The following is a 22,895-nucleotide window of genomic DNA, read 5'->3' on the forward strand; positions in this document are numbered from 1 at the left end:
TTTGCCTGCTATCGTTTTCCAAAATGTCATATCGATAGCTGAAACCGTTTATGAAATATGAGGAATTTTGTGGATATTTCACTCTGGCTTTATCGCTGGTGTGGCGTGATTGTAAATGAATGTGCTACGTCAGGCACATTTAACCATCGCGAGAGCGTTACAAATCTCATAGTAAGTTTGAAGTGGGATGCACTTTCAGATAGACGACGCGCTAAACGGAAGGGTCTGCTCACTAAATTCCGAAATCCGATCTTCACCGAGGATGTAGAACATATATTATTACCACCAACTTTCAAATCACGCAGTGATCACCATTCAGAGATAAGGGAAATTAGAGCTCGTACTGAGGCGTTCAGACAGTTGTTTTTCCCTCATGCGATCCGCGAGTGGAATATTGGGAGGGAATTACGACTTTGGCACGAATTGTGCCCTCCGCCACACACCGCTTGGTGGCTAATGGAGTATATATGTAGATGTAGATGTAGATTAATGTTCTCGAGATTGGTGACGGACACCTCTATCTAAGTCTAAAGAAGAATTCAGTATGTTAGCTAAATTTCATTCGCAGCAACATATTATGCAATATATACCAAACGCAAAATCATTGCGATCTCTATTTTCCATTGCAAACTTTTCTGAATTTCGTGTAGTGTGTTACATCCATGTATATACGAGGGTCACTCCAAAAGAAATGCACACCATTTTTGTAAAAATACAGTTTTCAGTTTGCATGTGTGAAAGATTTACAGTGTGTAGATACATCCTTCCCGCTTGTCTGTCAAACTTAGTTCAACCTGCTCCCGTGTGTTGCGCCGTCACAGCATGTCTTCAGGATGGCTGCTATACTTGACGTTCGTCAGAAGCAATGTGCTGTCATAGAATTCCTGTGCTGTGAAAGCGAGACAGTGGGGAACACCCACAAGAGGTTGAAAAAGGTGTATGGAGATGCTGCCGTCGATCGGAGTACAGTTAGTTGGTAGGCAAGCAGGTTACATGATGAAAGCGGGCACGGCAATATTGAGGATTGTCCCCGCAGCGGCAGGCCTCGTACTGCACACACTCCAGACAATGTGCAGAGAGTTAACGAATTGGTGACTGCTGACAGACGCATTACAGTGAACGAATTGTCACGCTATGTTGGGACAGGGGAAGGAAGTGTTTGCACAGTACTAAACGTGTTGGCGTTAAAAAATCTTTGTGCCAGGTGGGTTCCCAGGATGTTGACAGTGGCTCACAAGGAAACCGGTATGCAGCAAACTTTTCGAACAGTACGAGAATGGTGGAGATGGATTTCTTGGAAGAATTGTGAGAGGTGATGAAACATGGCTCCATGATTTTTCACCAGAGATGAAGAGGCAATCAGTGGAGTGGCATCCTGCAAATTCACCCAAGGAAAAAAAAATTCAAAACCACAACTTCTGCTGGAAAAGTTATGGCTATGGTGTTTTTCGATTACGAAGGACTCTTGCTTGTGGACATCATGCCAAGTGGAACCACCATAAATTCTGATGCATATGTGACGACACTGAAGAAACTTCAAGATCGACTAAGTCGTGTTCGACCACATCGACAAAAGCAGGATGTTTTGCTGTTGCACGACAATGCAAGGCCACATGTCAGTCAAAAAACCATGGAAGCGATCACAAAACTCGGATGGACAACACTGAAACACCTGCCTTACAGTAATGACCTGGCTCCATGTGACTATCATCTATTTGGGAAACTGAAAGACTCTCTTCGTGGAACAAGGTTTGAAGATGATGACTCGCTTGTGCACGCTGCCAAACAGTGGCTCCAACAGGTTGATCTAGAATTTTACCGTGCGGGTATATAGGCGCTGGTTTCAAGATGGCGTAAGGCAGTTGAGAGGGATGGAAATTTTGTGGAGAAATGAAAATATTGTTCCTAAAGGATGTATCGACACACTGTAAAACTTTCAAACATGTAGAATAAAAGATGGATTTAAAAAAAATAGCATGCATTTCTTTTGGAGTGATCCTCGTATCACAACAACTATTAAAATTAACGAAATGATGCGCACATAATCACGAAACTGACCTATAAAGCTATAAATCAATAAAAAATGATTTTTTTTATTGAATAGTTTGTGTAAAATCTTTTGAGAAAGAATGCAGGGCAAGCGTCTCCATTCACTCGCTATTGTCTTCATCCGATCGGTTCTGATGTGGCTAATACATTTGGTATTGTGCAGATTGTAGAAATTGTAAATATGTGCTACTATAGATCCCTATAATGCGTCGCAATTGATAAATATGCATGGGAATTGGATATACATCCTAAACTCCACCCTCTCTCTCTATCCATCTCTTCCTCCTCCCCTCATTGTGCATCACCGCCTCCCTGCGAACAACGGCCAATTGCACTCCGGTATTCAAAGCGTATGACGTCATGGCACTGCGCGGAAGACAGCATAAACGGAAGTTTACTGTTGTCAGTGGCGAGCCAGGGTGTGAATCGGACATTCAAAGAAGCTACGATCCCCCCTGAAAATATCCTGTGCAAATGGGTTTGAAACATTGCGTTTTAATGTGAAATCCATTCGGCTAAGGCATAACCGTCCGAGATATTTTATTAATTGTGACGTTTCCAGCCTTGAGAGCTCTAATTTTACAATGTTCTGGAGTGCTAAAAATATTTTTATCCTGCATTAATGTAGCACTTCAGTGTAATACGTTGTTTTTGTTGAAATCTGTATTAAGGCTTGCAGGCTAAGATTCAAACTATAGGCAGACAGAACGTGGCTTATAATCTGTTCTTGGTCTTGATGCAGCACATAGCAACTACTCTGTAACTTATTGGTTAGTTGACACCAAATGGAAAACTGGCAAAGCATGTAGTGGAGCTTACTGAAAATTCTGTTTGTTGGTATTTCATATACTTAGGTATAGTCTAGCACAGGGTCAAACATAAGAACCATTCTGTAGTGGACTGAAATTCTTCTGGATGTTGTATTGCGTTATTTTGTATAGTACTTTAACATTTTAACCGAAGTTTCGGCCATATTACAATGGCCTTCCTTAGGACATAGCTGAAGTGACGGTTTAATTCTTTATATTGTTAAGTATGTAAGTAGGCTATTTAGGTTTTCTTATTGGTAACGCCACTTAGCACTCTGTATGAAAATCACTGGCTGTGGCTAGTTAGCATTGTTGTGTGCCATTGTAGTGTTGGGCAGCTGGATGTTAACAGCGCGTAACGTTGCGCAGTTGGAGGCGAGCCGCCAGCAATGGTAGATGTGGGGAAGTGAGATGGCGGATTTTTGAGAATGGATAATCTGGAGGTGTGTCCATCAGAAACAGTACATTTGTAAGAATGGATGTCATGAACTGCTATATACACTCCTGGAAATTGAAATAAGAACACCGTGAATTCATTGTCCCAGGAAGGGGAACCTTTATTGACACATTCCTGGGGTCAGATACATCACATGATCACACTGACAGAACCACAGGTACATAGACACAGGCAACAGAGCATGCACAATGTCGGCACTAGTACAGTGTACATCCACCTTTCGCAGCAATGCAGGCTGCTATTCTCCCATGGAGACGATCGTAGAGATGCTGGATGTAGTCCTGTGGAACGCCTTGCCATGCCATTTCCACCTGGCGCCTCAGTTGGACCAGCGTTCGTGCTGGACGTGCAGACCGCGTGAGACGACACTTCATCCAGTCCCAAACATGCTCAATGGGGGACAGATCCGAAGATCTTGCTGGCCAGGGTAGTTGACTTACACCTTCTAGAGCACGTTGGGTGGCATGGGATACATGCGGACGTGCATTGTCCTGTTGGAACAGCAAGTTCCCTTGCCGGTCTAGGAATGGTAGAACGATGGGTTCGATGACGGTTTGGATGTACCGTGGACTATTCAGTGTCCCCTCGACGATCACCAGAGGTGTACGGCCAGTGTAGGAGATCGCTCCCCACACCATGATGCCAGGTGTTGGCCCTGTGTGCCTTGGTCGTATGCAGTCCTGATTGTGGCGCTCACCTGCACGGCGCCTAACACGCATACGACCATCATTGGCACCAAGGCAGAAGCGACTCTCATCGCTGAAGACGACACGTCTCCATTCGTCCCTCCATTCACGCCTGTCGTGACACCACTGAAGGCGGGCTGCACGATGTTGGGGCATGAGCGGAAGACGGCCTAACGGCGTGCGGGACCGTAGCCCAGCTTCATGGAGACGGTTGCGAATGGTCCTCGCCGATACCCCAGGAGCAACAGTATCCCTAATTTGCTGGGAAGTGGCGGTGCGGTCCCCTACGGCACTGCGTAGGATCCTACGGTTTTGGCATGCATCCGTGCGTCGCTGCGGTCCAGTCCCAGGTCGACGGGCACGTGCACCTTCCGCCGACCACTGGCGACAACATCGATGTACTGTGGAGACCTCACGCCCCACGTGTTGAGCAATTCGGCGGTACGTCCACCCGGCCTCCCGCATGCCCACTATACGCCCTCGCTCAAAGTCCGTCAACTGCACATACGGTTCACGTCCACGCTGTCGCGGCATGCTACCAGTGTTAAAGACTGCGATGGAGCTCCGTATGCCACGGCAAACTGGCTGACACTGACGGCGGTGGTGCACAAATGCTGCGCAGCTAGCGCCATTCGACGGCCAACACCGCGGTTCCTGGTGTGTCCGCTGTGCCGTGCGTGTGATCATTGCTTGTACAGCCCTCTCGCAGTGTCCGGAGCAAGTATGGTGGGTCTGACTCACCGGTGTCAATGTGTTCTTTTTTCCATTTCCAGGAGTGTATATTATGACTATTAAGGTAAACACATTGTTTGTTCTCTATTAAAATCTTTCATTTGCTAACTACGCCTATCAGTAGTTAGTGCCTTCCGTAGTTTGAATATTTTATTTACCTGGCAGTAGTGGCGCTCGCTGTATTGCAGTAGTTCGAGTAACGAAGATTTTTGTGAGGTAAGTGATTTGTGAAACGTATAGGTTAATTTAGTCAGGGCCATTCTCTTGTAGGGATTACTGAAAGTCAGATTGCGTTGCGCTAAAAAAATATTGACTGTCAGTTTAAGCACAGTCATGTATAATTCGTCTAAGGGGACGTTTCATATGTCGACCTTTAGCTGAGGATACCTCCCTGGAATCTTCTGATTTTTTCTTGTAGTTTGTGTAATTAGTGCAGCCTTTGTTTATTGCTAGCGCGTAATTGTAGAGAGAATTTCCTTTGTAGTTGTAGTTTTTCATTCTTGTACAGTAAAACAGTTGTGGTATGCTTGTAGATTTGCACCAAGTATTTCGCAGCTGCGCTTGCAATTAACGAGATATTATTTTCAATGCTATGTTAATGTGTTTTCTTATTTTGCTCTTCAAATTGTGGTTTTCTGTGCTGTCGTGTGAAATACTGTGACAATAATGGCGTGTGAAAAACGTAATACTAGGCTCCAAAGTAAACTGAGAAATAACAGTGAAGACGAAAGCAGTGTGTTAGCGCCGCCGAGTAATGAATGAACTAATATTCAAAGCAGTAATTTGGTAATTGTGCACAGGGAAATGGAGAGGCCTGCAAATAATGGTGTAGGCAGTGAAACAATTAGTGGACAGGGAAGCATTATCGATCGATCGGTGGGCAACAGCTCGCCTCAGGAATCCGAAATGACAGGACACAATCTTGAAAATACTGTAGATTCAGGTTGTGCGTCCTCACCGTTTTCTCAAATAAGTCAAGACGCATTTTCTGCTTGTCAAAATGTGACTGTTGTCGGTGCAAATGCACTGCCGAAAAGCATAGAGGAACAGATTCCAGACACTAATACATTATTATTGTAATTAATGCAACAAATGAAACACAATCAGAGACAAACACAGCAACAGTTAGACACAACGGAACAAAATCAGAGACAAACACAGCAAAAGCTTCAAAAGCTAGACACAATGGAACAAAAGCTTCAAAAGTTAGACTCAGTGGAACATACGTTTGAACAAACACGTGAAAATGTAACTACTGAGTTACATAAAATCGAATCGAAATGTCAAAAAGTCTGTAATGACGTAAAAACAAAAATTTGTGATCATTTCCAACCTACTTTTTTCGCGGCATGAAAATACATTACAGAATCACGAATTAGCCATAAAAGGACTGCAAACTATTGTTCATGAAAATCATGAGGCCTTGCAAGCTAAAATTGACTCAGTTGCATCTACCGATTCGGTTACGCAACTTGCAAAAACTCAGGAAAACTTAAAGGACACAGTAGATACGATTTTAATACAAATGGATACTCTGAAATTTGGTTCAGAAAAACACACTGAGGAAATAAGTTCACTATCGGAGAAAGTAGCCGAACTTTCGGATCAGTTCGCTAACTTATCTGCAAAGGTAGATGATGATTTGAATGACACAAGACCTGTAGCCATCACTGACACAGAAGAGTATGAACAAATTAAGAAATTCAAACAAAATCAGAATCAAATTAATACGCAAAACAAAAGAGAAACCCGGGAAGTACAAGATCAGTTGGCACAAGTAATACAAAAATTACATATTTCAGAGGACACTCGCGTTTCAACATGGGAAGATTTTGAGATGGAACCGCCGACACGACGTAACAATGACCGATATGCTATTCTCCGACACGATGATTTGGACTATAAGCTGTTCATTACTACACGTAAATTCAAAACATTTAAGAATTCTGGCAACGACATTCACCTACAAGCGTGGCTCCATCAATTTTCTAATTGTTTTCCTCCCAACTGGTCATTAGAGCACAGGTTAGAATTTATGTGTGGCTACTTAGAGAATGAACCAACTGTAAGAATGCGATCGGTCATTCACGATTGTCACAGTGAAGGAGAATTTTATCATGCCTTCCTCTCAGCATATTGGTCTCAAGCTACACAAGACCGAGTAACACGCAGCATCATAATGATGAAACATTTCGAACAATCTGAATTTTCCAGTCTTGTGAAATATTTTGAAGACATATTGTACAAGAATCAGTACCTGTCAAACCCTTACAGCCCCTCAGAACTCATCCGCATTTGCTTAATCAAATTGCCTGAACATTTACGACATATTATTTTGTCAGGACGTTGCAAAGACGACATTGAAGCTTTTCAGGGACTCTTACAAGAATTGGAAATTGACACGGACAATCGCGGGACGCGAAAACAGGAACACAACGATTACAGGTTATATCCATCACAATTGCGCGATGACAGAAATAATAAATGGACACAAGGCTTTTCTTACAACGTAAATCGTGACCAAAACAGACACCACCCATATGACAACTGTTGGCAGAGTAGTAATAATTACAGGGAAAGATCACCTCTCCGCAGTAATGACTATCACAGAGACAATCGGAGAAACAGACAATATGGGAACCAAAATAATTATTATCAAGGGAGACAGAATAACCTCAGATGCAACGGTCCTCCGGGCAGTTACGACTCAGGGAGAAGTTCTCCTCCACGTGACCGACAAGAAATTAATTACAGAAATTACCGACATGAGGACAGATGATATAATCGTAACGACAGACCTGAATTGTATCAGAACTGGCGGGATTCGAACAGGGCTGGGCCCTCTCGGCAAGGAGAATTTGTAGAAGTTAGGTGTCCTAATCCCAATAACGACGCGCAACAAAGAGACAGACAATGACTCGCACCGCAGGCAGCCACGTGCGCCGGCTGGCTCAGTGAAAAATCACATAGATGCTAACCTTGAGAAAAATTTTAGCATTCCTTACCGACGTATGCAACATGATAATTACTTTTAAGTTGAAACTCTGTGCACTAGGAAGGGTAAAGGACTGCACCACATTTCATATGTAAAACCGTTTATTGAAAGATAATCTGCTTTTTAACTTAGTCTTTGCCATAAAATTTTTCACTTTACGCTACTAGTACAATTTGACACAGAGAAGAAACTGTTAACATGGAACAATGTTTTGAAGTTAACTATCCGGTCTAGAACCTGGGAACATATTTAGACAGTAATTACCACTGCATTGTGATGGTGAACAGAGGACACAGTGTTACTGTGTGTGCACATTCTTGCTTGTTAGTTGCACATTACGTAACGACTATCAGGATTACATACTTAGAACATATACTGTTAATGAGATTTTAATGCAACATTTTGGTTTACTTGAAAATACATTCTGGATTTAAAGTACTTTCTGTGAGATACCAGATGACACAATGGTTAATTTATGTGACAGCTACACGATTTTATCACGACCCTACTAATGAGTGGCCATTTACAATATTGCTTTTGCTGTGTTTCTGTTTTATATCTGCACAGTTTTTCTGAATTCTTCTGGAAAGAAAACATGCTTTAGTAGTAACTTTTGTGGTATAGCTACAATGAGACAGCCTTTTTCGTAGCCCAACAATACGTTACATTATAGTACTTTCTTGATGACGGTAAGGTACGTAATAACTACGATATCTATACTCAAAGCATTTCACTTTCGTTTATGATGGGGTAAGTACATTGATTTCAACAGAACTTTGCTTACAGAGGACGATAACTAAGACACTTCCACAGAGATTATCTTACAACAAGACGCATAGTTTAGCGCTACAGTGCACGTATTTGAGTGATTAATTTCGTACGTAAAACATTTATTTTTAAAGATTTTTGAATTACAAAGATACAAACGTTTTCCGTGATACACTTCATTCCATTGCTGTAATCTGTAACACCTGAGGGTATAACTACGTTAATCCTCGGGGGGGGGGGGGGGGGGGGGTACACGCTTACTTTGTGTACCATGTGTCTCAAGCACAAGGAGCCCTAGCTAATATGGTATTTGCTTATACAACTTTACACATCGGTACCATATTTCTCTAACACATAAATTACACAGCTATCTGACCATTTAACTGAGAGACAAACATTTTTTTACTACATCAGTGACACATGTTTACGCAATTGCACAGTTGGATAATTTCACACTTATGAAATTGTACACTCCTGGAAATGGAAAAAAGAACACATTGACACCGGTGTGTCAGACCCACCATACTTGCTCCGGACACTGCGAGAGGGCTGTACAAGCAATGATCACACGCACGGCACAGCGGACACACCAGGAACCGCGGTGTTGGCCGTCGAATGGCGCTAGCTGCGCAGCATTTGTGCACCGCCGCCGTCAGTGTCAGCCAGTTTGCCGTAGCATACGGAGCTCCATCGCAGTCTTTAACACTGGTAGCATGCCGCGACAGCGTGGACGTGAACCGTATGTGCAGTTGACGGACTTCGAGCGAAGGCGAACAGTGGGCATGCGAGAGGCCGGGTGGACGTACCGCCGAATTGCTCAACACGTGGGGCGTGAGGTCTCCACAGTACATCGATGTTGTCGCCAGTGGTCGGCGGAAGGTGCACGTGCCTGTCGACCTGGGACCGGACCGCAGCGACGCACGGATGCACGCCAAGACCGTAGGATCCTATGCAGTGTCGTAGAGGACCTCACCGCCACTTCCCAGCAAATTAGGGACACTGTTGCTCCTGGGGTATCGGCGAGGACCATTCGCAACCGTCTCCATGAAGCTGGGCTATGGTCCCGCACACTGTTAGGCCGTCTTCCGCTCACGCCCCAACATCGTGCAGCCCGCCTCCAGTGGTGTCGCGACAGGCGTGAATGGAGGAACGAATGGAGACGTGTCGTCTTCAGCGATGAGAGTCGCTTCTGCCTTGGTGCCAATGATGGTCGTATGCGTGTTTGGCGCAGTGCAGTCGAGCGCCACAATCAGGACTGCAATACGACGGAGGTACACAGGGCTAACACCCGGCATCATGGTGTGGGGAGCGATCTCCTACACTGGCCGTACACCTCTGGTGATCGTCGAGGGGACACTGAATAGTGCACGGTACATCCAAACCGTCATCGAACCCATCGTTCTACCATTCCTAGACCGGCAAGGGAACTTGCTGTTCCAACAGGACAATGCACGTCCGCATGTATCCCGTGCCACCCAACGTGTTCTAGAAGGTGTAAGTCAACTACCCTGGCCAGAAAGATCTCCGGATCTGTCCCCCATTGAACATGTTTGGGACTGGATGAAGCGTCGTCTCACGCGGTCTACACGTCCAGCACGAACGCTGGTCCAACTGAGGCGCCAGGTGGAAATGGCATGGCAAGCCGTTCCACATGACTACATCCAGCATCTCTACGATCGTCTCCATGGGAGAATAGCAGCCTGCATTGCTGCGAAAGGTGGATATACACTGTACTAGTGCCGACATTGTGCATGCTCTGTTGCCTGTGTCTATGTGCCTGTGGTTCTGTCAGTGTGATCATGTGATGTATCTGACCCCAGGAATGTGTCAATAAAGTTTCCCCTTCCTGGGACAATGAATTCACGGTGTTCTTATTTCAATGTCCAGGAGTGTATTTTAAACAAAGTCATGATACAATGCTTGCAATATTTTTGATCATTTTGCAACGGCTGCAGAAGCCTACGTAACAACGTCATTTCGTGACCGTGTATCGCATCCTCCAACCTCGTAATACCACTTACTTTAACCGACAAAGCTTGTCGTAGACACATGTTTTGACCCTTCCGAAACTCAATAAGTTGGTTACCAATATCTTTGTTCATTCCTGTGCTTGTTATTTGACATATAAATTCGTTATGTAAGTTTATTCTTCAATTGGAGCTTATTCGCATAAAACAATTTATACCAAATGCCTTATTGTTGCGAAATTTAAAACTTGTCATCCACAATCACACTGCTATTTCCTTGATAGCCTCATTGCATATAGAAGTTTTGATTTCATGTTAGGTAGACACATCTCCATTTTGTTAAAAATACCAGCAAAATCTTGCATTACATCTAGGATTTGCATTAAATCTACAGGATGCTGCTGCAATATTCCAGGGAGATCTTCCAATAATACACACATTTTGGTGGCAGCCAATTCCTTTTTATATGGTACAACAAGATTTTACCTCGAAATGGTTTCCAGTGCTTCTTTGACGACATTTCCCATTATTCATCTGCTGTAAACCTGTCATTCCCGTTCAGCAGAAATGGTAGCTTTGCCTCAATGTCATGGCTTGTAGAGATGAACTTAGAGAATTTACCGCGTAGATAATAATTAAAAGAACCACACGTATTTATCTTTAATATTACAGATCTGTTCTTCTATAATTGCCCCTGACAGTCCACTTGCTCACAGATTTTAGCCACAACAATTTGTCGCAAAACGGTGCTGTAATGGACGTTTAAATCCTCCTTGCTTATGGAGAATGTCATACTCGGTGTAACTTATGTCACCAGCATAAGCAACGAGATTGTCGATGTGCTCCAGTAATAATAAAAAACCAAAGCATTCTTCGATTGAGTTCCTCCCCTCCCCTAATAGCTGGTGCATGTTTGGAACTTTGGAGGAATCCATGTTGACACTTGCCACTACCACAGAAGACAGATCGGTTCGTGTATTTTACTGCAACACATATGCCAATTTTTATCGTATTTACTGCCTACCATGTCTCGTAACTTTCCGACTGTCTCTTTGTCTTTAACTGAAGCTATCAATTAGGCGGCAAAATACCTGCTGAGAGAAGAATCCCTACAACTTTACGGTTCAGGGACAGCAGATCAGCACGTGAGTGTAACTTCCTGTCTGAGAAGGAAAGACGATAAACAGTAGATCATCATACCGCATTAGCCACCCAGTTGAAACAGCAGACCACATTTTTAAATACCTTATATGGCCAAAGACTCTTCTAAGGTCAAAGGATGTGCGAAATACGGATCTACATTTGTTGAGCTAAGAAGGTGAGAGAATTCTCTTAGAAGCTACAGTGTGCTGAGAAAGGTAACATACAATTATAGGTGTAGTACTGTTGACGAAACCACACAACGAGCTGTCAAAGTTCTAACGAACACTTCGAAAAAATAGGTTTAGGTTTTTTATTTTCTGTTTGTTTCAGGCATGTGTATGCAGCTCTGGTACGTACTGAAGTCCCCATGCATAGTACTGTAGCACGCTATTAGATCAGACAAAACGAAATGGTGTAGCCCAATGATAAAGTGGTTATCACGCCATGATTCATTTAATGAGACTCAACGGAACAACTGTTCACAAATCCATACTGTGTTGATGGATCAAAGCACCATCATATTGCTACACTGTCCAGTTCCATTAATGTGATCACCTACGAAAAGCCTGAACAACGCACCTTTTGTAGCTAGTACCGCTGCGAGACACGTGGGAAGAGAGTGAGGTTCTGGAAGGTACCTACAAGGTTGTGGAACCATGTCGGCTTCAATGCCGAGTTCAGCTGCGCCAGGTTGGGGATCCATGGTGCGAACAACACGATCCAGGTAGTTCCGCAGATTGCCGATTGGGTTTGATTGCGGGGGGAGGGGGGTTCGTGGCCAGGGAAGTGTGGCACTTTGGCACTCATCGTGGTGCTCTTCGAAGCACACACGTACACTGCCAACTGTGTGACAAGTTGCATTGTCCTGCTGGTGGACACCATCGTCCACGGATGGCCACGAAAACATTCTCCAGCACATAATGCTCTCGTGATTGTTGAAGGGTGTTTTCAGACATATCCTTCCATACAGGTCAAAGGCCATCGGTCCAATGGAAGGCAAAGCGAAGGCCACCTGCGGCCACTCAGTGGACGTCAGTTGCGGTATTGGCTTGCAAATTCTAGACTTTGTGGGCAATGAACAGCAGTCAGCACGAACCAAGGGCCGTTAAGAGAAAGCGAGGAATGCCATGAGAGAACCTTCACAGGCGATAATTGGTTTTAATAAACAATTAACTTTATATTATATTAAAATTAGAAATTGCTTTGTATCTGAACTGAATTTTTGGTTGTGCCAGGCTTCATATTCAGAATATTATGGAAAAAAATTGGGTGTATGTAGTGTTATGGCGGTTTATGAAGAAAATTCCACTTCTTGACCTTCCTGTATTTCATGAAGTATGGGTGAACTGATCAGAAAACTTATTTGCAACATTTACATTATCTTAAAGGGTTGTAGCCTCTCCCCAATGTTATTCAATCCGCATATTGAGCAAGCAGTAAAGGAAACAAAACAAAAATTCGGAGTAGGTATTAAAATCCATGGAGAAGAAATAAAAACTTTGAGGTTCGCCGATGACATTGTAATTCTGTCAGAGACAGCAAAGGACTTGGAAGAGCAGTTGAACGGAATGAACAGTGTCATGAACGGAGGATATAAAATGAACATCAACAAAAGCAAAACGAGGATAATGGAATGTAGTCGAATTAAGTAGTGTGATGCAAAGGGAATTAGATTAGGAAATAAGACACTTAAAGTAGTAAAGGAGTTTTGCTATTTGGGGAGCAAAATAACTGATGATGGTCGAAGTAGAGAAGATATAAAATGTAGACTGGCAATGGCAAGGAAAGCGTTTCTGAAGAAGAGAAATTTGTTAACATTGAGTATAGATTTAAGTGTCAGGAAGTTGTTTCTGAAAGTATTTGTATGGAGTGTAGCCATGTATGGAAGTGAAACATGGACGATAAATAGTTTGGACAGGAAGAGAATAGAAGCTTTCGAAATGTGGTGCTACAGACGAATGCTGAAGATTAGATGGTAGGTCACATAACTAATGAGGAGATATTGAATAGAATTGGGGGGGAAGAGAAGTTTGTGGCACAACTTGACGAGAAGAAGAGACCGGTTGGTAGGACATATTCTGAGGCATCAAGGGATCACCAATTTAGTATTGGAGGGCAGCGTGGAGGGTAAAAATCGTAGAGGGAGACCAAGAGATGAATACACTAAACAGATTGGGAAGGATGTAGGTTGCAGTAGGTACTGGGAGATGAAGAAACTTGCACAGAATAGGGTAGCATCGAGGGCTGCATCAAACCAGTCTCAGGACTGAAGACCACAACAACAACAACAAAGAGAGTAATGTAATATGGTAAAATTTTATTTATAATCGACATTTTAAGCTAGGACTGTTGTCTGTTCTTCGGAATTCCAAATTTGTTTTGAGAGACACTGCGCACTGGCAGAAAATTAGCACAATCTAACACATACGTCACGATACTCCTGATCATTTTTGTTATGCACTGTGACAGCAACGTTCAAAGCGGACAGAAAGCCACATTTCCGAATACGATACGGAATAAGTACCAACAGTATCGTTTATGTCGATTTGTAACAGTTTTACAATAGTACTGTATGTAATGCCATAAAAATTGGCAACGGCTATAAAATTACACCACGTTTTCCTTCCTTGGTTTCGTAAGAACCCTAGGAGCTATGAAAAGGCACGTTAAGGGGCAGTTTATTTACGATTCTCTTGTGACCTACAGAAATTTAATGAAGAATGCTGTTTTCTTTTAAGAATAAGATAATCGCTAGTAAACAGCACAAGACCTGTCCAATTGCAGAAGGGCGTCGTGTATCTATTCAGCAACGAAAAGTTTTTTTCACTGTATTTCCAGTCAAATAATTCAGTGTGGAACGTGGGAGACTTGTGTGGAATGCAATACCTAAGTTATTTGACGTACCAGATAAGACATCACAGCTGTAACTGAATGGAAAACCACATCGATGTGATAATAACATGTCAAAAGCAATGAAACTCTTTCCCGACACAGAAGAAATCAGTTGCACAATTATTGCTACATCTGAGCCACAAACGGCAGCAATCTTAAACACATTTACTTTCGAAGCGTAAGTAATTACTTTTGCAAAAATACTCGTTTCTTATAAAATCGATCGGAGAGTAATAATTTTCGAATCATTAAACTCCTTACAAAACTGTTACGTGTCAAAAAAGTGCCAACCATAATACTGTCGGATTGGACAACATAGAGAGATTCACTGAGGCGACAAAACTCATGGGATAGCTATATGCGCATATACAGATGGCGGTAGTATCGCGTACCCAAGGTATAAAAGGACAGTGCATTGACGGAGCTGTCATTTGCACTTAGGTGATTCGTGTGAAAACGTTTCCGACGTGATTAGGACCGCACACCGGGAATTAACAGACTCTCAACGCGGAACTGTAGTTGGAGCGAAAGGCATGGGACATTCATGCAGGAAACCGTTAGGGAATTCAGTATTCCGAGATTTCACAGGGTCAAAATACGCCGAGAATAACACATTTCAGGAATTACCTCTCATCACGGACAACGCAGTGGCCGACGGCCTTCACTTAACGACGGAGAACAGCGGCGTTTGAGTTAAGTTGTCTGTGCTAATAGACAAGCAACTCTTTGTGAAATAACTGCAGAAATCAATGTGGGACGTACGGCGAACGCATACGTTAGGACAGTGGCGTTAATGGGCTATGGTCGCAGACGACCGACACGAGTGTCTGCAAACCGCAGACATCGGCTGCAGCGCCCATCCTGGGCTCGTGACCGTATCGGTTGAACGCTAGACGACTAGAAAACCGTGACCTGGTCATGAGACGCGGTTCAAGATGGCGATCAAAGGATGCCGTAGGGCTCGATTGTGGCGCAGACCCCAGCAAACCGCGGACTCAAGTTGTCAGTAAGGGCTCTGTGAAGGCTAGTGGTAACTCCATGTTGGTGTGAGCCGTGTTTACATGGAATGTTCTGGGTCCTCTGGTCCAACTGAACCGATCATTGACTGGAAATTTTTATGTTCGGCTACTGGAGACCACTTGCAGGTTCCAAACAACGATGGGATTTTTATGGATGGCAATGCGCTATGTCAGCGAGCCACAGTTGTTCGTGATTGGTTTGCAGAACATTCAGGACAATTTGAGTGAATGATTGGCCATTAACATCGTCAGACATGACTGCCGTCAAACATTAGGTCAGTTCGTGTACAAAATCCTGCACCCATAACACTTTCGCAATTATCGAGAGCTATAGAGGCAGCATGGCTCAATATTTCTGCAGGGGACTTCCAAAGACTTATTCAGTCCACGCCACGTCCACATACTGAAAGGTGGCTACACTCAGTCACAGCGCCAGAGATTGCGCCAAAGATTATTATTCCGCCGCCTGCAGTAGTAGTTCAGAGGTTGCCGTGAGCAGCAGTAGTTCAGAGGTTGTCGTGGGCAGTGCTTGTTGAGAGCAGTACTAGTGAGAGCATGTCGTGTGTAGTTGTTGTTCTGTTGGGCGAGACAGTAGGTGCTGTTCGGTTGGTGTAATGTATAGGTGGAAGATGTTGCACTGATCACAGTGTATTTTTCGTCAATATATATGGAGGTAAAAAAAAATAATTTCACATTTTCTTAATGACAATGCCTCTTGGTCACAGGTTCAGTCAACAAAGCATCTGGCTCGTGTTCATGTGTTAGACTTGTAATTCTGGTTTCTATGTGCAATTATAGTATTTCTGGTTTTTCAATTAGTTCGTTGTAAATGGTGTTTAAAATATCTTGTCGTGTTGAGGAAGAACCGTGCCACATACATTACGTTGAATCACACTACCACACACAGAACAGTTACACTTGTGCTTTGTTGTTTCTTAGCTTTTGTAGTTTCAGGGGACTTAATTAATCAATTGTGTTAACGGAAATTTCCCTTCATTCTTTATTGTTATTTTATGCAGTCAGATTGCGTACTAATACTACTCAGGGCCAACTGGTTACGCGACTTCGTAACCGGATACACAGCTACTAAAATTATTGCGTTATAATTAAGCCCCCATGCACGTGGCGACCGCTGCTTCTGATCGTCCCTTGGAATTCTTTTGACAGTAAAAATAGCAGACGGTAGTATTGTTGTAGTAATTTGTAGTTTAGAAATTGTAGTCTATGATGCATGTGTGGCTTTGGTAATTGAACGTTTGTAGTTGTCTTGTCATTCTTCTCATGGTATTTTTGCAGAATTTAATTTTTGATGTCTCGTATACGGGTTGACAGTTTTGTGCAGTTATGAAGATTTTAATTGTTCGTTAATCGAGTTTGTCGGGAAGCATTTCGTGTGAATGATATTGTTGGTGATGAAGTGTTATACTGTATGTAACTTTCGTATAGTGACGAGTTTTGTATGTTGTGTAAATGATTACGCGATCGATGAAAAAGGCAAAAATGATGGATGGTCAGAATAACGAAATTGTTAATATGGCGAACTCGCCAACACAGGAGAACAGTATGATGAATAATGAAGTAGAAAACAATTTAATAAGCCGGGAAAATAGTCCGGAACCAGTTCAAAATTTTTCTCAATCAAAAAGTTCACAGAATACGAGATTAACGACAGAAGATTCTGGAATAGTATCGAACACAGATAGCCTTACAGCTACGACGAAGGAAGTTAGTTTTACGGGAAATGTTAGGGGCGAAAAGAATTTCGAACCAGTTAATATGGAACAGTTGATGAGTGCAGCATTAAATTTGGGATCGCAGTTACGATCTCAATTAAAAACAGAGATGGGAACAATGGAAACACGGTTAGACTCACGAATAGCGACATGTTTTAAAAACATGAAAGATGAATTAAAGAAAGAAATTAGAGAAGAAGTACAACCAATTTTGAATGCTCACAATAATGCATTAATTTCAATAGAAATTAGACAAAAGGAACAGGATAGACAACAGGAAGAAAGAGATCGCGTGATAGTACAAAAATTTTCAGAGTTAAATCTTCCACATGCACAGGATAAGGAAGAAATATTTGAAAAAATCGAGGACTCCGTACCAAATGACAGAATAAATAACGTAACACAACAGTATGAACAGTTAACTACTAAATGTGTCAATACTGAAACCCGAGTCGTGACACTTACGGAAGGCGTAAATAAACAGAAAGAACAAATAGGTGACTTATCGGTAAGAGTTGAGGACATTTAAGATAAATTGACAAATCTTAGTTTAAATGGGGACAGAGATTCAGATGATACAGCTCCATTGCCATTTGCAAAAACAGAAGAGTACCAGAATATAAATAAACATGTTGACAATCAGGGAAAATTTAATGAACGCGTTAAAAGGGAGTTTGAGGCGTTACAAAAGCAAGTTAAACAAATTGAAAGCGAAATCGTAGGAAAAGACAGTAGAAGAAATTTGGAATCACCGATAGCAGCGGGTTTTGGAGAAAATAATTTATTTCATTTACGAGATGCAACAAGAGAGCGCCAGGCGCGCGAACTTGACAATAATCGACATTGGGACGGGGACAGTCGCGGTAGGTCTTTGTCGCCACGAGGCGAAAACTTTGACTATAAACACTTCTTAACTGTTCGGAAATTTAAGATCTTTCCCAATTCCAAGAATGACATACATCCATGTTAATGGTTAGATCGATTTATGTACGCACTTCCACCAAATTGGCCACTAAGTCACAAACTGGAATTTATGAGCGGCTATTAAAGTCCTCAGGGGATTCGCTACACTAAGTGAATATGTGCCGTAGCGTGCACAGGGCCCCGAGCTGTAGTGGTGCTACTTCCCTTTTAGTTTTCTGCACTGCTGCCTACTCTTTTACTATTCTTTGTATCTATCAAAACAACTCTTCAACTATCAATCTATCTAGAAAAGGAGTCAGTAAAGACTAACCGGATATGACTATTTTACCCAAAAGTGACAGTTTCCCGGATATTGATAAAAAACGAACCGGCGACGCGCATGGGCGCACTTATTAGAGACTGTAATAGTTTAAATGATTTTTACCATGCATTTCTATCGGCATATTGGTCCGAAAAACGCAAGACAGCCTCAAACATAGTCTTATTATGCAGCGTAATTTTAAACAGTCTGAGTTCCACGCGCCGGCAGAATACTTTGAAGATATAATTCGAAAGAATCAATTCCTTTCCAACCCTTATAGCCCGACTGAATTAATTCGCATTTGTTTAACTAAGCTGCCACCATCGATAAGAGACACATTGCTTTAGCCGGAAGATGTAAAGACGACATCGAAACTTTTAAGACTTTGTTACAAGAACTTGAGTATGACAACGACGACAGAACTTCTTGTAATTTTTTCAGTAACGGTAATCACAATAGATTTTCAGAGAAAAGGGATAGTGATGGGAATGGACGTTGTAACGGTAATTTTGAATATGACAGACGAAACAGACAGGACAATAGATACCAGCCTTATGACAAAGGAAAAGCCTAGCGATTAGACAGTATTATTTAGTTTGCAATGATGTTCTTTTTAAACGAAAATCTGTTGACAACTCTGTTAGGTTAGTTTGCATTCCTGATGAGTGGGTTAATAAGTTGATTTGGTATACACATTTCAGTTATGCACACTTTGCTCCCAGTAAATGCTTTCATAAATTACGAGTAAATTGCTACTTCAGTAATATGGAAAAAACGTATTAGTTTTGATCTTGCCAAATGCAAATTATGTCAGAACGCTAAGTCGCCAACTATTTCACACAGAGCACCGTTGTTTCCTATCATTCCAGCGAAATTAAAGGAGATGGCCACAGTCGATTTGTTCGGTCCAGTGGTTCGTTCTACTAATGGTTTTGAGTACATTTTGGTAGCAGTGAATTGACATCAAAATATGTGTGTTTTACACCTTTACGCAAAGCAACAGCTCGTTCAGTATCTAATGCTTTCATCAAACATTTTCTTAAAGAAGTGGGTCATGTTGATAAAGTTATATCAGATAATGGATCACAGTTTCGCTCTAAAATTTGGCTTCCTACTCTACGGCGTCGTTAGATTAAACCAATTTTCATTTCACTTTTTCACCCTCTATCTTACGCTTCGGAGAGATGGATGAAGGAAATCAATAAATTGTGTCGTCTTATTGCCATCAGAATCACAGAACGTGGGATCAGTATCTTCATATTTTTCAAAACATACTGAATATACTCCCTAATTATTAAACTCCTTTACCGCCTATATTGATATTAAAAAATAAAGCACCGACAAATCGGATTTCTGGACTCGTTCCTTTTCGGCCTACACGAAAAATGCGGCATTCTGAAGTTGTGAACCTGGCTCTACAAAATATTGCATGTGCGGCTGCTAGAAGAGAGAAATCAGCCAAACGTCCTGGTCGTTTAAAAACCTTGTCCGTTGCTCAAAAGGTGTTAATTAAGTCTCATCCTTTGTCTCACAAAGGAAAAGGCTTGTGTCACAAATTTTTTCTGCTTTATAACGGTCCATATAGAGTTCGCAACATTATTCATGATAACACTGTCAAAGAAGAAACTCTTAAATCACGGCGCTCTAAGGGAATACATCCTATATCGAACGTTAAAATTTTTGTGGAATGACATACTTTTGAGAAATTAACAGTTACACGTAAACACGCAGAGAATACAAGGATACCGCGCCGTGTTCTGGCGGTGGCACATACTCAAAGCAACAGTCAAGTCTGCGCGCCGCACAAGGCAGTCGTTGACCGCAAACAATTACTTCCTACGTCACGCGTACCTACAGCTGATCGAGTGCCCAGTGAGAATGCACTGACAGCCGTAAACAAGCATACAGTCTAATTTCTCCGATTAAATTCAGTATAAAGCTATAGTGACTTGATAAATTACGTTATTAACGTTCGGTTATTTTCAGGATACAGTCGTATAAAATATTTAAGAACTTCAGGTAAATTCTGTGTGTGTCCGACGTTAATAGGGCTTGGTATCGAGAAAATGTCATGAAGAATGTAATTTCGAAGAAGAAAGTAATAAACTAAAAAGGTAACTATTAATTGAGTTTGTTTTTCAGGTAACATATTTCTACTTAGGTATGTACTTTATACGTAATTTGCTGATCGCGATTACGTGATTTATACTTTGTGTTAACCGATTTTGACAATGATTGATTACGAACAGGGTTGTTACTTATGTATATTATGCATCGCTTGGCTGCTCTACTTTTTCACTGATATCGTATTTTTTATTATGTGTCTGCTGTGCTTATTTATTTAAATTATAAATGTTACCTTATTAGTTGTGCTGATATGGTTATGTATGTAAGTCATACTTTGTGATTTATCTGCTTGCGCCTTCATGTTTACTTATTAAGATTACATATGAGCATTTATTTGCTTATGCTGATATGATGCTAATGACCTGTTAATTATGTAAGATATATACTTGCTGCTTTGCGTATGGATTGATTTATTTACACATTTCTGTTTTGTTGTCATAACTGCTCTTTAATTTGGTATATAGAAATGCTGATATACTGTGTACGAACATGGAGTTTAGGTCGCACTATAGTATTAATTATAGATTGTTCGCTTGGCAGAGCCTCGTTGTAGGGATTGTGCTACATCCACTTGTTGACATTCTGGTCTCTACTGGTATATTTACTCGCTATTGTATGTTTTGCTTACGCTCAGTGCTTTATATTTTAAGATAAGAAAATGTACTGCTATAATTCTACGAACGACATTGGTACGAGAAACTTAATTGAGGTCACATGAGCTGGAGGTTTTATGGAAAATTTATGCTAGTATAAATTTATGCTAGTAGAAAGGAAGTTAACGACATGAAATACCAACACTATGTTTAGACCATTGACAGTTATTACACTGTATTCTTAGTGAGCAATTGAAATAGCAAGTGACACTTGTCACAAAAGAAAAAAAAAACTCCACATGTTCGCTTCTGTTTTGCCATGATTCTTGAAGTGGTGTTCACACTGTGGAATATTACGATTTATTCATTAAAAGTCTTATGTGATCATTCATACTCCGTACTCGTACCTACTTACTGAAAGTTATTCAAACTAAAGGCTGTTAGAGGTCATGTATGCATTTCTTTTATTTAATGATGGACAAGGTAACCAAAATGTATTTCATAATTCATAATGAGAAGAAAATTTGGGTCAGGTGGATTACACAGAGGTTGTGTGTTGACATTGTGTCTTCAGATTGTATGGGACGATGAATTGAAGTTTGCACTAGGATTTTATCTGTACTTGTTTTGTTGGTTTATATGGAACAAGGAGGATGAAGATGGCAGACTAGAACACTCAAGTGGAAGGAAGATTGTCTACACACACACTTTGTTAAATCAATAAGCAATATGTACATTTTTTTGGAGATAGGAAGTATTTGCATATCTTGGCACACTGACAGTTGTTCAGCAACAGTACATTTTGATTTTGCTTGGCAAACATTGGCCTTGACATGATGACTATGACGTTGACTAACTATTATTGACTGTTATACATTGTTGCCACTGTTACTTGATACACATGTTGAACATCAAATTTTGACAGAATTGCATTTACACAATTAACAATATTCAATTACAAAGATAATCTCAAATAATTGGTATCGACCTACCTCCTTAATATTATTTTACTTGTTTGTTGTGGCTTGCACTGACACCCATAAATATTATAGGCATACTGGTATTTGAGTATTTGTAGTAGTTAATATGACAATTATGTGATATCATTTGTGTGTCTATTATAATTTGTATATTTAGTGTAAGAGCATAGACAACAATTTTGTAAAAGCAATTGTGTGTGCATTCAAACTGTTGTTCGTGCTTGCACGTATTATCATTGATGGGTGCCACTTGGAAATGTTTAATTACTGCTGATGAACTCTGATGCACTGTTTAATTATTGATAGTGAATATTATGGACTGTTACCTGCACCTGCTCAACATTGCTGGGTGCCACTGATGGAACTACTTCTACTGAGATAATGTCACTTGTTGCTCTCTGCACCTGTTCAACATTGCTGGGCGCCATTGATGGAACTGCTTCTACTGAAATGATGTCACTTGTTCTTGTCTGCACCTGCTCAACATTGCTGGGTGCTACTGATGGAACTGCTTCCACTGAATTGATGTCACTTGTTGCTGTCTGCACCTGTCGACATTGCTGGGTGCCACTGATGGAACTGCTGCTACTGAGATAATGTCACTTGTTGGTGTCTGCACCTACTTGCCATTGCTGGGTGCCACTGTTGGAGCTGCTTAAACACTGCTGATGAAATGTTATGGAACTGCTATTTGCATCTGTTGACCATTGCTGGGTGCTA

This window comes from Schistocerca gregaria, chromosome 7 (assembly GCF_023897955.1).
Source record: "Schistocerca gregaria isolate iqSchGreg1 chromosome 7, iqSchGreg1.2, whole genome shotgun sequence".
In the NCBI taxonomy this organism is placed as follows: Eukaryota; Metazoa; Arthropoda; class Insecta; order Orthoptera; family Acrididae; genus Schistocerca; species Schistocerca gregaria.